Genomic DNA, 16,670 nt, shown 5'->3' with positions numbered 1-16,670 from the left:
AGAAGTTTCATGAGGAGTTGGGTACTAGGCTGCATTTTAGTACCGCATATCATCCCCAGACAGACGGTCAGAGTGAGCGGACGATTCAAACGCTCGAGGACATGCTTCGGGCATGTGTGTTGGATTTCGGGGGTAGTTGGGATACGTACTTGCCCTTGGCAGAGTTTTCCTACAACAACATCCATCATTCGAGCATTGGTATGACGCCCTTTGAGCTGTTTTATGGGAGGAGGTGTCGGACCCCCATCTGTTGGGGAGAGGTTGGACAACGTGTGATGGGCAGTACAGAGACCGTGCTTCAGACGACAGAGCAGATCCAGCAGGTCAGACAGAGGTTGTTGGCCGCTCAGAGTCGTCAGAAGAGCTATGCAGACAGACGTCGGTCCGAGCTTGAGTTTCAGGTCAGCGACCTTGTGCTTCTGAAGATCTCTCCTTGGAAAGGAGTGATTCGATTCAGGAAAAGGGGCAAGTTGGGGCCCCGATATATTGCTCCATTCCGGGTAGTCGCGAGGGTAGGCTGGGTAGCCTATCGTTTGGATTTTCCAGCAGAGTTGGGTCAGATTCACGACACTTTTCATGTGTCGCAACTGAGGAAGTGTATAGCCGATGAGTCGGAAGTGGTTCCATGATATGTGTATTTATATATATATTTTTATGCACTTTATCTTAATATTTTGGCCTTATTTATTCTCTTTTAGAACTAAAAAGTACTTATAATGCTTTGAATTATGTTTTGCAGCTATTCGTTGGCGATAAAGCACAAAAGAAAAGAATGAAGCGGAAACAACACTTAGAAGCAAAAAGAAATTAAAATACTGGATTAGACGGTTACGCCCCGCGTAGCACACCTGTACGCGCCGCGTAACGACCAAGGTGACGTACGCCCCGCGTAACTTAAGGGTACGCGCCGCGTACTGGTTGGCCTCGGATATGTTCAATCGCGTAGTGTACGTAAGTCGGCTAAAAAGGTTATAAAAGTTGATTTTCAGCTAACCAGGAGGGGGGATTCGACTTACAACTTAGTTTAGTCGATATTTAACTTCTGTTAAGCCGTTTTGAGGGTTTAGAAGGCGGACGGAAGGCCGTTAAGCTAACGGGAGCGGAGATCGGAAGGGATGGAGAGCGGATACATGTCGGTAATCATATGGGTTGTTAACGTGACCATGTTTAGCATTCCATTGTGGTACTTTTTTGTATTTAGTTTCTGATTTAGGTGTAAAAACCTTTTACTTTGTGTTTATGATTGAATGAAGCTTTGATTATTAGACTAATTGCTATATTGAATTGTTTATTTATGTTTAATTTATCTTGCCAAGCTTGTGAAAAGACCCTTATGTGTTAATGATGATTATCTTCTGTTAATTGTTAAGTGAATTAAGTTGCATGAACATCTGCTTGATTTGCTTGTCTCTTATGATTTTTGATGACCATCGAGATTATAAGTCTAGAAATAACGAATGTGAAACTAGGATTAACTTGAGAATAAGTAAGTTAATGTGTGAGCCTTGTTTTATGACCATCAACAAGAGGTTAAATTGAATTAATAATTCGATTAACTATATTTACAAGTCTTGCTTGATACGAACTGAACACTAGGAAGCATGTTAGTTTAACCAATTGATCACTGTTTGAATTGACGTGTTTGCTAAAGGATTAGTTATAGTGAACACGAATTTAATCATTTTAGGAATCGGTGAACATGAATAAATGAATTTGTGTATGCAATTGTCTATGTTTTTAAGGTGTAATTTATCTAAACCAAAGTACCTGAAGAGATGTGCTTTCCTGTTAGTTTATCGAGAGTTGTTAATTGTTAGTTTGAGACTTATTAAACCATTTCCTTTATTATTTTTGTGTGACCTGTAACCTATAATCAAATATATTAAATTAATCCATCGTTCCCTGTGATCGACACCCGACTTACTTAAGCTATACTGTAATCTGACTAGGGACACTGCCTATAAGTGCATAGTTAGTCTAAGTTTGTTAGGTTATAAATATTAAAATTAGTGGGTACTTTCGTGCACATCAAGTTTTTGGCGCCAAGCGTAATAAACCCCGGATCGCGGATGAACATTTCAGGGGTTGAGGTTACGCCCCGCGTAACCTTGTGTTACGCCCCACGTAATACGACGACCAGGTATATCTCTTGACCCTTTGACTTTTTTGTTATTCTTTTCACAACTCCTCTCTTCGCATACGTTGTGACCGACAAAACTCTCTCCAAGATCTCTAATTCTTCTTCTTTTCTTGTACAATTCGACACTAAGGTATGTTATTCGGAAGCCATATCACGTTAATTTGTGTTTAAATTAGTGGCATTAGCTGCATTTAGCCCTTGTTCGAATTCTAGGGTTTATGGGGTTCTTGATTTAGGGCCGATTTCGCACATGCATGTGTTGATTAGGGCTTGAATGGACCGATTTCGGTTAATAAACTAAACCCTAGGACTTAATTTGGCCTTAATACCGTCCCACACCCATCGATGGAAGCCTGGGGACGTACGCCATGCGTATGTCCTGAAAAAAACTCCGATTAACTGCCCTATGAATTTTCTTTGTTAATTTTGCCAATCTTGAATGGATAAGGAACGAACAGGAGAGTGGTTTATTATTTGGGAGGTCCTTTTTTTTTACTGTGTAGGACCACGCCATCCTTATGCTCGATATGCCCATTTGTTGCCCTTGCTCGGTTTTTTGCCTGTAGGATTGCGTAATTTAAAAAATGGTTGATTTGGGAACAAGTAAACGGACCAGGACACAGAATCGCAAGCCTGGACGTACGCCCAGCGTACGCTGGATGTACGCCCAACGTACAAACCCTTTCTAGCAGAATTTCTTTCTTTAAAAAAAAATTGTTAATTCTGTGAAATTTTGTTGGGATTTTTGTTTTTGTGTGCAGATTATGGCCCGAAGGACGCAAAGGACCAACCCACCCGAGGATGTGACCGATCATCGTTTTTTACAATTTCCGCAAACGCTGAACGATGCAACCCGGGCATGTTAGGTCAACAACTTGAGCTTGCTTCTCACCAAAGAGATTGATATAGCACCATCATTCGATTGGGAATTGGCTACCAGGACTGGACTAGCTGCATTGATCCGGGAATTTTTGCAATTCACAAACTCGGACGCGAGTGGTGTGGATTTGTTCGTGTGTCAGGGATGGGCACGTTTGTTCAGGATCCAGGAGCCTGTTTATCGGGAGTTTTTGCTGGAGTTCTACGCTACAGTTTCCTATGATCCTAGGAAGGCACTCGATGACAGGACAACCTTTGCTTTCAGACTGGGAGGAGTGAGCCGGGAATGCAGCGTGATAGAGCTTGCGATTCGTGTGGGTATTTACACAGCCGATTAGACGAGGAGTGTCCACTTCCCGACATTCCTTGTTGATTGTCTCACGGACCGGCCAGAAGACTATAACGAGAACACTTTTTGGGCCGAGATTACGGGAGGAGTTTATACACCATCTACCGCACGAGGGGGGATGATTCGGTCTACTACGTACCGAATGTTGCACCGGTTGATTTCTATGTCTCTCACGCATGACAAGAATAGTGAGAGAGTGCCTTCGACGGACTTGTATTTCCTATGGGCACTGGTTACTCTAGGGAGGCACCTGAACCTTCCAGTTGCGTTAGCTGCATATTTGGGACGGAGGGCCAGGGGACTTCGGGGGGATAGCCCGATATGCGGAGGGCATTTTGTCACGCGGTTAGCTCGATCATATCAGTTGCTGACGCGTGAGATCACGAGATCGATGGTGTTTCACGACATGAGGCCGATGAGTCATTAGCTGTTAGAGTCGATGCGTGTATTAGAGCGAGGTGGAGATGGTGTCTTGAGAGTTCGGGCAGATGATGTGGCGGATGAGGAGGGTGCCGCCGAGCTACAGCCGAGACGGGTCCAGCGGCGTAGACCTGTTCCTCGGGGAGCGCTGCAGGGACCTGAGCCGGAGATTGATATGCGCTACCTAGCTCAGGGCATTGACCGTCTTAGTGAGTATGTTGCACATGTGGATAGGCAATAGCGGTGGTATGGGGATACGTTGAACGCATTCTTTGCCCACCAGGGGTTTCAGTACTCGGTTCCCTACCCACCACCATTCCAGCCACGACATGATGGGGCCAGTACTTCTGGGACATAGCCACATGATGATGGAGATGATGAGTGATCCTTTTTATTTTGTTTATTTTTATTTTGTGCTATTTTTAGTTTAGTTTTTTTTTAGTATTTAGTATTTGGTATGTAATTAAACTTGGATTTAGTTTGTTTTACTTTTGTTTTCCATGTTGATGCTCTTTGGTTGTTTAGATTTCTGCAGAATTTTCGCCCTTAGAAAGCTGGCAGTAAGTTCAGCAGCTAGGTCCGACTGTTGCTAGAGAGAGCGGTTTGAGAGTTGAAGATTATAGTCAAGACCCACAATTTGTCATAAGTGTGGGGTGCATATTTATTTCGTGAGCGATCGTTTTGAAGATTGGAATTTTTACGATGTTTTGACTCTTATGATATGGATGAGCAGTTCCCACACCATAGAGTTTTATTTTGACGCGAGGAAGACGTATCATCCCGGCTGCCATGACATGGTTGACATTTTCATATGTTGTGGGGGATTTTTTATCGCGAGAAGAGGATGTCATTGTTGACGAGATGACGAGGTCGACACTTTCCCACGTCATGGCTATTACACATTGCATTTGTTTGCAATCTTTTGCACCGTATTTTTGAAGATGGCGGTCTTGATTTTATTTTTCAGCAAACTCAGAAGCAGCAGTTCCACTTTTCAGTCTTTCAGTAATATTTGGAGCAACTTGTAGCAGCCCCATTCGATCTCGCCACAACTAACCAGGGGAGTCTGTTTCGTTTTCTCTTATTTTTATGTTCTTAATTCGTTTTAGCATACAATGAGGGCATTGTATGAAATAAGTGTGGGGTAGGGGGTCGGTAAAAGTAAATTAAAATTATAAGAAAAAATAAAATAATAGTTAGGAAATTGCTAGATTTAGGAAATTTAAAATATAAAAAAAAACTTGAAATAATTGTTTAATTTAGAAAAATCTAGTGATAATTTAAATTTTGCTAATACTGTATGTGATGATCCAATGAGAACTCAAATGTTTGGTTGAGCCAATATACGTTATAGTGCATTTGTGGCTTCTCTTATTTTAGTGAAATCATAGAACAAAAACATAACCCCGCTTGGTTTGAGGGATGCAATATGTTTAGCAGCCTAAACCTGAAATGTATCCAGGAAAATTAGTATCATTAGCCAATAAAGGTTGAGGTTGAGCGCCTCTGCTTAAGCATGTAGGTTTTGAGTGAAAAAAAAAGTGAGGTACATGTAATATAAAAAAAAAGAATTACAAAAAATATTTGAAGAATTTTGGAGCAAATAAAGTGAAGATCAAAAGATCAAAATTCCAACAAATCCAAAAAGTTGAAGATACCAGAAATCAAATAAATAAAGGTGGTGAATTCAAAGAGATCAAAGATCAAATGTCAAAGAATTGAAGAATTCGAAAAGAGCTCCATAGTGGTATCGAAAAGTTGTAATTCTAGATGATGTATGCTTAGGTTGCTCAACTAAAAATACCTTGAGGTTAGGAGGTTTTCTGCGGATGGATTCGGAGGGTTGCATAAAATGAGCATTGTTCGGAAAAAGTGGGCGAGTGCTTATGAAGATTGTGAGTATTTAAAATATGGGGGGTACTTTAGGAAAATTTTAGACACAAAAGCATGCGTTGAGGTCTTGGCATAATGGCTGAGTTTTAAATGGATTGTTTAGTGCGATATTGGTAAAATAAAAGTAAATTTGCTTGAGGGCAAGCAAAGGCTAAGTGTGGGGTATTTTGATATGTGTATTTATATATATATTTTTATGCACTTTATCTTAATATTTTGACCTTATTTATTCTCTTTTAGAACTAAAAAGTACTTATAATGCTTTGAATTATGTTTTGCAGCTATTCGTTGGCGATAAAGCACAAAAGAAAAGACGGAAGCGGAAACCGGACTTAGAAGCTAAAAGAAATTAAAATACTGGATTAGACGGTTACGCCCCACGTAGCACACCTGTACGCGCCGCCTAATGACCAAGGTGACGTACGCCCCGCGTAACTTAAGAGTACGCGCCGCGTACTGGTTGGCCTCAGATATGTTCAATCGCGTAGTGATCCTTAGTACGCCCAGCGTACGTAAGTCGGCTACAAAGGTTATAAAAGTCGATTTTCAGCTAACCAGGAGGGGGGATTCGACTTACAACTTAGTTTAGTCGATATTTAACTTTTGTTAAGCCGTTTTGAGGGTTTAGAAGGCGGCCGGAAGGCCGTTAAGCTAACGGGAGCGGAGATCGGAAGGGTTGGAGAGCAGATACATGTCGGTAATCATATGGGTTATTAAGGTGACCATGTTTAGCATTCCATTGTGGTACTTTTCTGTATTTAGTTTCTGATTTAGGTGTAAAAACCTTTTACTTTGTGTTTATGATTGAATGAAGCTTTGATTATTAGACTAATTGCTATATTGAATTGTTTATTTATGTTTAATTTATCTTGCCAAGCTTGTTAAAAGACCCTTATGTGTTAATGATGATTATTTTCTGTAAATTGTTATGTGAATTAAGTTGCATGAACATCTGCTTGATTTGCTTGTCTCTTATGATTTTTGATGACCATCGAGATTATAAGTCTAGAAATAACGAATGTGAAACTAGGATTAACTTGAGAATAAGTAAGTTAATGTGTGAGCCTTGTTTGATGACCATCAACAAGAGGTTAAATTGAATTAATAATTCGATTAACTATAGTTACAAGTCTTGCTTGATACGAACTGAACACTAGGAAGCATGTTAGTTTAACCAACTGATCACTGTTTGAATTGACGTGTTTGCTAAAGGATTAGTTATAGTGAACACGAATCTAATCATTTTAGGAATCGGTGAACATGAATAAATGAATTTGTGTATGCAATTGTCTATGTTTTTAAGGTGTAATTTATCTAAACCAAAGTACCTGAAGAGATGTGCTTTCCTGTTAGTTTATCGAGAGTTGTTAATTGTTAGTTTGAGACTTATTAAACCATTTCCTTTATTATTTTTGTGTGACCTGTAACCTATAATCAAATATATTAAATTAATCCAGCGTTCCCTGTGATCGACACCCGACTTACCTAAGCTATACTGTAATCTGACTAGGGACACTACCTATAAGTGCATAGTTAGTCTAAGTTTGTTAGGTTATAAATGTTAAAATTAGTGGGTACTTTCGTGCACATCAAGTTTTTGGCGCCAAGCGTAATAAACCCCGGATCGCGGATGAACATTTCAGGGGGTTGAGGTTACGCCCCGCGTAATACGACGACCAGGTATATCTTTTGACCCTTTGACTTTTTTGTTATTCTTTTCACAACTCCTCTCTTCGCATACGCTGTGACCGACAAAACTCTCTCCAAGATCTCTGATTCTTCTTCTTTTCTTGTACAATTCGACACTAAGGTATGTTATTCGGAAGCCATATCACGTTAATATGTGTTTAAATTAGTGGCATTAGCTGCATTTAGCCCTTGTTCGAATTCTAGGGTTTATGGGGTTCTTGATTTAGGGCCGATTTCGCACATGCATGTGTTGATTAGGGCTTGAATGGACCGATTTCGGTTAATAAACTAAACCCTAGGACTTAATTTGGTCTTAATACCGTCCCACACCCATCGATGGAAGCCTGGGGACGTACGCCATGCGTATGTCCTGAAAAAAAACTCCGATTAACTGCCCTACGAAGTTTCTTTGTTAATTTTTGCCAATCTTGAATGGATAAGGAACGAACAGGAGAGTGGTTTATTATTTGGGAGGTCCTGTTTTTTTTTACTGTGTAGGACCACGCCATCCTTATGCTCGATATGCCCATTTTTTGCCCTTGCTGGGTTTTTTGCATGTAGGATTGCGTAATTTAAAAAATGTTTGATTTGGGAACAAGCAAACGGTCCAGGACACAGAATCGCAAGCCTGGACGTACACCCAGCGTACGTTGGATGTACGCCCAGCGTACAAACCCTTTCCAACACATTTTCTTTGTTTTAAAAAAAAATTGTTAATTCTGTGAAATTTTGTTGGGATTTTTGTTTTTGTGTGCAGATTATGGCCCGAAGGACGCAAAGGACCAACCCACCCGAGGATGTGACCGATCCTTTTTTTTCAATTTCCGCAAACGCTGAACGATGCAACCCGGGCACGTTATGTCAACAACCTGAGCTTGCTTCTCACCAAAGAGATTGATATGGCACCATCATTCGATTGGGAATTGGCTACCAGGACTGGACTAGCCGCATTGATCCGGGAATTTTTGCAATTCACAAACTCGGACGCGAGTGTTGTGGATTTGTTCGTGTGTCAGTGATGGGCACGTTTGTTCAGGATCCAGGAGCCTGTTTATCGGGAGTTTTTGCTGGAGTTCTATGCTACAGTTTCCTATGATCCTAGGAAGGCACTCGATGACAGGACAACCTTTGCTTTCAAACTGGGAGGAGTGAGCCGGGAATGCAGCGTGATAGAGCTTGCGATTCGTGTGGGTATTTACACAGCCGATGAGACGAGGAGTGTCCACTTCCCGGCATTCCTTGTTGATTGTCTCACGGACCGGCCAGAAGACTATAACGAGAACACTTTTTGGGCCGAGATTACGGGAGGAGTTTATACACCATCTACCGCACGAGGGGGGATGATTCGGTCTACTACGTACCGAATGTTGCACCGGTTGATTTCTATGTCTCTCACGCATGACAAGAATAGTGAGAGAGTGCCTTCGACGGACTTGTATTTCCTATGGGCACTGGTTACTCTAGAGAGGCACCTGAACCTTCCAGTTGCGTTAGCTGCATATTTGGGACGGAGGGCCAGGGGACTTCGGGGGGATAGCCCGATATGCGGAGGGAATTTTGTCACGCGGTTAGCTCGATCATATCAGTTGCTGACGCGTGAGATCACGACATCGATGGTGTTTCACGACATGAGGCCGATGAGTCTTCAGCTGTTAGAGTCGATGCGTGTATTAGAGCGGGGTGGAGATGGTGTCTTGAGTGTTCGGGCAGATGATGTGGCGGATGAGGAGGGTGCCACCGAGCCACAACCGAGACGGGTCCAGCGGCGTAGACCTGTTCCTCGGGGAGCGCTGCAGGGACCTGAGCCGGAGATTGATATGCGCTACCTAGCTCAGGGCATTGACCGTCTTAGTGAGTATGTTGCACATGTGGATAGGCAACAACGGTGGTATGGGGATGCGTTGAACGCATTCTTTGCCCACCAGGGGTTTCAGTACTCGGTTCCCTACCCACCACCATTCCAGCCACGACATGATGGGGCCGGTACTTCTGGGACACAGCCACATGATGATGGAGATGATGAGTGATCCTTTTTATTTTGTTTATTTTTATTTTGTGTTATTTTTAGTTTAATTTTTTTTAGTATTTAGTATTTGGTATGTAATTAAACTTGGATTTAGTTTGTTTTAGTTTTGTTTTCCATGTTGATGCTCTTTGGTTGTTTAGATTTCTGCAGAATTTTCGCCCTTAGAAAGCTGGCAGTAAGTTCAGCAGCTAGGTCCGACTGTTGCTAGAGAGAGCGGTTTGAGAGTTGAAGATTATAGTCAAGACCCACAATTTGTCATAAGTGTGGAGTGCATATTTGTTTCGTGAGCGATCGTTTTGAAGATTGGCATTTTTACGATGTTTTGACTCTTATGATATGGATGAGCAGTTCCCACACCATAGAGTTTTATTTTGACGCGAGGAAGACGTATCATCCCGGCTGCCATGACATGGTTGACATTTTCATATGTTGTGGGGGATTTTTCATTGCGAGAAGAGGATGTCATTCTTGACGAGATGATGTGGTCGACACTTTCCCACGTCATGGCTATTACACATTGCATTTGTTTGCAATCTTTTGCACCACATTTTTGAAGATGGAAGTCTTGATTTTATTTTTCGGCAAATTCAGAAGCAGCAGTTCCACTTTTCAGTCTTTCAGTAATATTTGGAGCAACTTGTAGCAGCCCCATTCGATCTCGCCACAACTAACCAGGGGAGTCTGTTCCTTTTTCTCTTTTTTTTTATGTTCTTAATTCGTTTTAGCATACAATGAGGGCATTGTATGAAATAAGTGTGGGGTAGGGGGTCGGTAAAAGTAAATTAAAATTATAAGAAAAAATAAAATAATAGTTAGGAAATTGCTAGATTTTGGAAATTTAAAATTTAAAGAAAAAAAAAACTTGAAATAATAGTTTAATTTAGAAAAATCTAGTGATAATTTAAATTTTGCTAATATTGTATGTGATGATCGAATGAGAACTTAAATGTTTAGTTGAGCCAATATACGTTATAGTGCATTTGTGGCTTCCCTTATTTTAGTGAAATCATGGAACAAAAACATAACCCCGCTTGGTTTGAGGGATGCAATATGTTTAGCAGCCTAAACCTGAAATGTATCCAGGAATATTATTATCATTAGCCAATAAAGGTTGAGGTTGAGCGCCTCTGCTTAAGCATTTAGGTTTTGAGTGAAAAAAAAGTGAGGTACATGTAATATAAAAAAAAAGAATTACGAAAAATGTTTGAAAGTTTTGGAGCAAATAAAGTGAAGATCAAAAGATCAAAATTCCAAGAAATCCAAAAAGTTGAAGATACCAGAAATCAAATAAATAAAGGTGGTGAATTCAAAGAGATCAAAGATCAAATGTCAAAGAATTGAAGAATTCCAAAAGAGCTCCATAGTGGTATCGAAAAGTTGTAATTCTAGATTATATATGCTTAGGTTGCTCAACTAAAAATACCTTGAGGTTAGGAGGTTTTCTGCGGATGGATTCGGAGGGTTGCATAAAATGAGCATTGTTCGGAAAAAGTGGGCGAGTGTTTATGAAGATTGTGAGTATTTAAAATATGGGGGGTACTTTAGGAAAATTTTAGACACAAAAGCATGCGTTGAGGTCTTGGCATAATGGCTGAGTTTTAAATTGATTGTTTAGTGCGATATTGGTAAAATAAAAGTAAATTTGCTTAAGGGCAAGCAAAGGCTAAGTGTGGGGTATTTTGATATGTGTATTTATATATATATTTTTATGCACTTTATCTTAATATTTTGGCCTTAATTATTCTCTTTTAGAACTAAAAAGTACTTATAATGCTTTGAATTATGTTTTGCAGCTATTCGTTGGCGATAAAGCACAAAAGAAAAGACTGAAGCGGAAACCGGACTTAGAAGCTAAAAGAAGTTAAAATACTGGATTAGACAGTTACACCCCGCGTAACTTAAGGGTACGCGCCGCGTACTGGTTGGCCTCAGATATGTTCAATCGCGTAGTGATCCTTAGTACGCCACGCGTAATCCGACTTACGCCCAACGTACGTAAGTCGGCTACAAAGGTTATAAAAGTCGATTTTCAGCTAACCAGGAGGGGGGATTCGACTTACAACTTACTTTAGTCGATATTTAACTTCTGTTAAGCCGTTTTGAGGGTTTAGAAGGCGGCCGGAAGGCCGTTAAGCTAACGGGAGCGGAGATCGGAAGGGTTGGAGACCGGATACATGTCGGTAATCATATGGGTTGTTAACGTGACCATGTTTAGCATTCCATTGTGGTACTTTTCTATATTTAGTTTCTGATTTAGGTGTAAAAACCTTTTACTTTGTGTTTATGATTGAATGAAGCTTTGATTATTAGACTAATTGCTATATTGAATTGTTTATTTATGTTTAATTTATCTTGCCAAGCTTGTTAAAAGACCCTTATGTGTTAATGATGATTATTTTATGTTAATTGTTAAGTGAATTAAGTTGCATGAACATCTGCTTGATTTGCTTGTCTCTTATGATTTTTGATGACCATCGAGATGATAAGTCTAGAAATAACGAATGTGAAACTAGGATTAACTTGAGAATAAGTAAGTTAATGTGTGAGCCTTGTTTGATGACCATCAACAAGAGGTTAAATTGAATTAATAATTCGATTAACTATATTTACAAGTCTTGCTTGATACGAACTGAACACTAGGAAGCATGTTAGTTTAACCAACTGATCACTGTTTGAATTGACGTGTTTGCTAAAGGATTAGTTATAGTGAACACGAATCTAATCATTTTAGGAATCGGTGAACATGAATAAATGAATTTGTGTATGCAATTGTCTATGTTTTTAAGGTGTAATTTATCTAAACCAAAGTACCTGAAGAGATGTGCTTTCCTGTTAGTTTATCGAGAGTTGTTAATTGTTAGTTTGAGACTTATTAAACCATTTTCTTTATTATTTTTGTGTGACCTGTAACCTATAATCAAATATATTAAATTAATCCACCGTTCCCTGTGATCGACACGCGACTTACCTAAGCTATACTGTAATCTGACTAGGTACCTGCCTATAAGTGCATAGATAGTCTAAGTTTGTTAGGTTATAAATATTAAAATTAGTGGGTACTTTCGTGCACATCATTCGAGTAGAGGATATTCAGGTGGATTCGAGCCTGAATTATGCTGAGAGACCAGTGGCAATCAGAGATCGGAAAATCAAGGTTCTGAGGAACAAGGAGGTACCCCTGGTTTTGGTTCAGTGGCAACATCGGAAGGGGTCCGAGATGACTTGGGAACCAGAGCGCGAGATGCGTGAGCAGCATCCAAAGTTATTTGCAGAGTGATACTTCGAGGGCGAAGTGTAGTTCTAGTGGGGCAGAATTGTAACAGCCCGGATCCCCAGGTATTATTCATTTATTTATTTTTGGTATTTGTGAGGAGACTCGGCGAGTTGGAGACTAGACTCCCCGAGTATGATCGCGAATTTGGACGCGGGTTCGCGTCCGGACTCGGCGAGTCCAAGAGTGGACTCGGCGAGTCCACGCTGTTTAATGAAACCCTAATTTCCCAGCCCTGAGCCCTATTTAAAGGGCCTTATAACCCTTCATTGCGGCTACCTTCGACACCAGCGCATCTGTGAGTCCTTGTGAGTGAGAAAAGAGGCCATTATTCATCATCCTTGTGTGTGTTACCAAGAATGGAAGAGGAGAGCCAAACTAGGAGAGTTGGGGAGCTTGGATCTACTTCCACTTTGGCAGAAGAAGCTATTTGAGGTATTATTCAGAGCTTATTGTCGTGTTTTTATTTATATGGTCAAATCTAGGGTTTCTTCATGCCTTATAGGCCTTGTAATTGGAGTGTGAGACGTCCCTTGGGGAATTGGTACATAGATCTGGATCTTAGTAGGTCCGGAGAGTCCCTAATGCCCTGCTTTATGCCTATCCTTTTAAGTTGGGGACTTAGGATACCATTTTATATGTCATTTCACCAAAACAAGCCTTGTAAGCGTTGCATGGTAGCCAAGATTGTAACTTTACGTGGTAAATGTGCTTGGAAGGACTGCATCTATGAGTTACTGGAACGGATCTGACCTCAGGAGTGAGTTTGAGTTCATGCATGGCTTAGACTCGCCGAGTCCGAAGAACAGACTCGGCGAGTAGCATGAAGATTGTCGTTAACCACTAAGCGAGTTGTCTTACCGAGTTATGGGTTAACTCAGTGAGTCAGGGAGAGTCAGAGAGGGTTGACAGGTGGACTGAGTCAAGCTGGAACTCGCCAAGTTGTTCTTGAGACTCCGTGAGTCGAGTCGTGGTGGCCCCGCGATTCATGCCAGGTGGAACTCGTCGAGTCAGGGATGTACTCGACGTGTCAAGAGGGGATCCTAGGGAGTCAGTGAACACGTATAGACTCGCCGAGTCACTCTAGTGCACCCGCCGAGTCCGGTCAAAGTTGACCGTTGACCGTTGAAAGTTGACCAGAGTTGACCAGTGTTAACTTGATAGGGGTAGTCAACCTTAGTTGTGAAAGTGTTAATTAGAGGTATATCGTGTTATAGGAGGATTATAGCTCGGAGGATCGAGCGCGAGTGATTTTCGAGATTTGCGAGTTTTCGAGATACGTGAGTTGAGTCTTCTCACTATACTTTACCTTGAGTAGGTAATCAGAGTTATGTGACAGAGTATTTGTATGCTATATGTATGTTATGTGTTGTACTGCATTATTTTTATGTGATTTATGATGTGCATGTTTATAGAGTTGGAACCGGAAGGTTCCTAGAGTTAGAACTAGAGGGTTCACAGAGTAGGGTCTACGGGCCCACAGAGTTATAGCCTCGAGTGGCTAATATGTGTTATGTGTGGTATTTTGGGGAACTCACTAAGCTTTGTGCTTACAGTGTTGGTGTTATTTGTTTCAGGTACTAGTGATGACCGTGGGAAGGCGCCGGCTTGATTAGTACACACACATGGGATTTTTATGATATGTGATCTTGGGATTCATTGTATGACATTGATTGGAGTTTCAAACACTGATGTTTTATGAAAATTAAATGAATATGTTTTTATATTATGCGAAAAATTATTTTGAAATTCACGGTGTAAAAATTCCCAAAAGAAAGTGCCAAACGCAAGTCAGAGAGAACTTCTTGAACTGACTTATGCCTGTAAGTTTAGGTTGATGACTCATCTCGTTAAACATTTGGATCACCTGATCATTGGTTACTTAATAAAACGGACCATTGTTAGGAAGTTTCATGATCTAGCCAAAGTGTTTCTTGGAGAGCTTATACTACTTCTCATTTTTTAGTTGGAATGTGACAATCTTGGAAGTTTTGTTGAATACAACAGTAGAACCGGCCAAAGATAACCATTTCATTTGGAACAGAAAAAGAAGCAGTCATCACCGTGGAAAGCACAAATTGATTAAGAGTTACGATCAACATTTGTAACTCCTCTAGGTATTTCGAAACATCTGGTTGCACTTGGTAATTAGAACTCTAGATCTTCAAAAAGGATTGTGATGTTGCTTAATCAGTGGTTTGGGATGGATTAGCATGAACATTGGTTGCAGCCATTGTTAGGGTTTGGAGGTTCGAGTAAAAAGATAAGTATAAGTAAAGAAATTTTGGAGAAAATCTGCAATCAGGAAGCGTAAAGTTTAAATGTTTGACCCATAAAATCCTTTTATACTTAGTACATCATTTGAATTTGAAGCGGTTATCAATAAAAGCATTCCACATGTATCCTAGGAAAGTGGACCAGTTGCCGTAAAAGTCGCCACGTTTGAAAAGTAATGAGCAATTTTTCCTTAGAAACCATGAAGCAACCAATCCGTCACATCAGTCAATAGTTTCGCTTCCCCCAAGAGGATAAGAACCACCACTTAACCTTCATTTCGAGGCAGGGCTCATACGTTTTCGGGTGAGAAACAAAATCATAGCCAGACTTTCGAAACCTAGGTTTGTGTTGGTAATACCCAAGACCTCAAGGATTTCTTTTGCAAATGTATGTCAAAGAAATAGTGGGAACCAAGAAAAAAAATATGCAATACTGACATCAAATAAACATTTGACGTACAAAATGATGGATCCCAGGCAAAGATCACTTCAATTGAATATTCGTAAATGAATATCAAAGGGCATTTTTTAAACATGCTTCGAAGGTAGGCTCAATTTTGTTCATGATCAGAACTTAACATAAGTGTGGATTCAATGATCACAATTACTTGTACGAACAGTGTAGTCATTGATAAGCATAGGTGAGATAAAAGTTTAAAGTGACAAGAATTCTAACTGATATTCAAATGGAAATCATATTCCAAAAAAATAATAACTAGATCTTGTAGGGTAAAAATGTCATGGTTAAAGAACATTTTATCAAGATCACGCAAAATGAGAGGAATACGGTTTTGAATATCGAAGAAAGGTACTCAAACATATGTTTTGCGAAAATCTTGAACTCAAAGTTCACCATCAATTCCTTTATAAGTTGGAAATTTTGGGTTTCACTATCATCATAGACTTATGAATCAAGATCATTAACGCAGACTTGAGCAATATCTACATTCTAATTGGTTTATACCTGAGATGTCGAGGATATGCAATTGAAGTGTGTGAACCGTGAAGTATTAAGTTGATGAAAAAGATTGGTGAAGAAACATCTTTTACCTCTACAAATGATATCAGATTACATTACAGTAAGTGGAGCATCAAAGGAAACAGCTTGGTTAAAGAACTTTATCGTTGATCTCAGATTAGTCCCAACCATTCAAGAGCCAATGGAACTTTTCTGTGATAATGAAGGCGCGGTTGCTTTGAAAAAAACAAAAAGATCATGGTGAATCTAGGCATATCGATAGGAAGTATCATTGCATCAGACATAGGGTTGAAAAAGGTGTCGGATTAGGTGTCTAAGCCAATAACTAAATTAGTATATACTTGAATTATTAGCAAATTCCTTTTTGGGTTGTCCTCAAACCTAGTAATTAAATAGGATGACTTTTATAGAGAGAGAGTGATTTATTTATTTTTTATATGATTAATACATAGCAATAAATGAATTTATTAATATTTTATGAAAATAGTATCATTTAATTAATAATTAATCAAAAATTAATTGAGACTAATTAAAAGTATATGGGTCTAATTATAATTGTTTAATAGGTGAGCAAGAGGTTCCAAAACCTTACCTTATAGAGGTGGACGGTTTCTTGGAGGGTAATCCTGAGTTTCTAGATTATTCCTTATAGATCATTAGAGAGTAGATAATTGATAAATTTGAGATATTAATATAATATTTAAATTAGGGTTATCTAAGGTTTCCTAACTCAACTATATAAAGACTC

The sequence above is a fragment of the Lactuca serriola genome, chromosome 3, assembly GCF_051521515.1.
Source record: "Lactuca serriola cultivar US96UC23 chromosome 3, Lser_US96UC23_V15, whole genome shotgun sequence".
Lineage (NCBI taxonomy): Eukaryota > Viridiplantae > Streptophyta > Magnoliopsida > Asterales > Asteraceae > Lactuca > Lactuca serriola.
The sequence above is the reverse complement of the archived record's forward strand: the minus strand, read 5'-3'. Positions refer to the sequence as shown.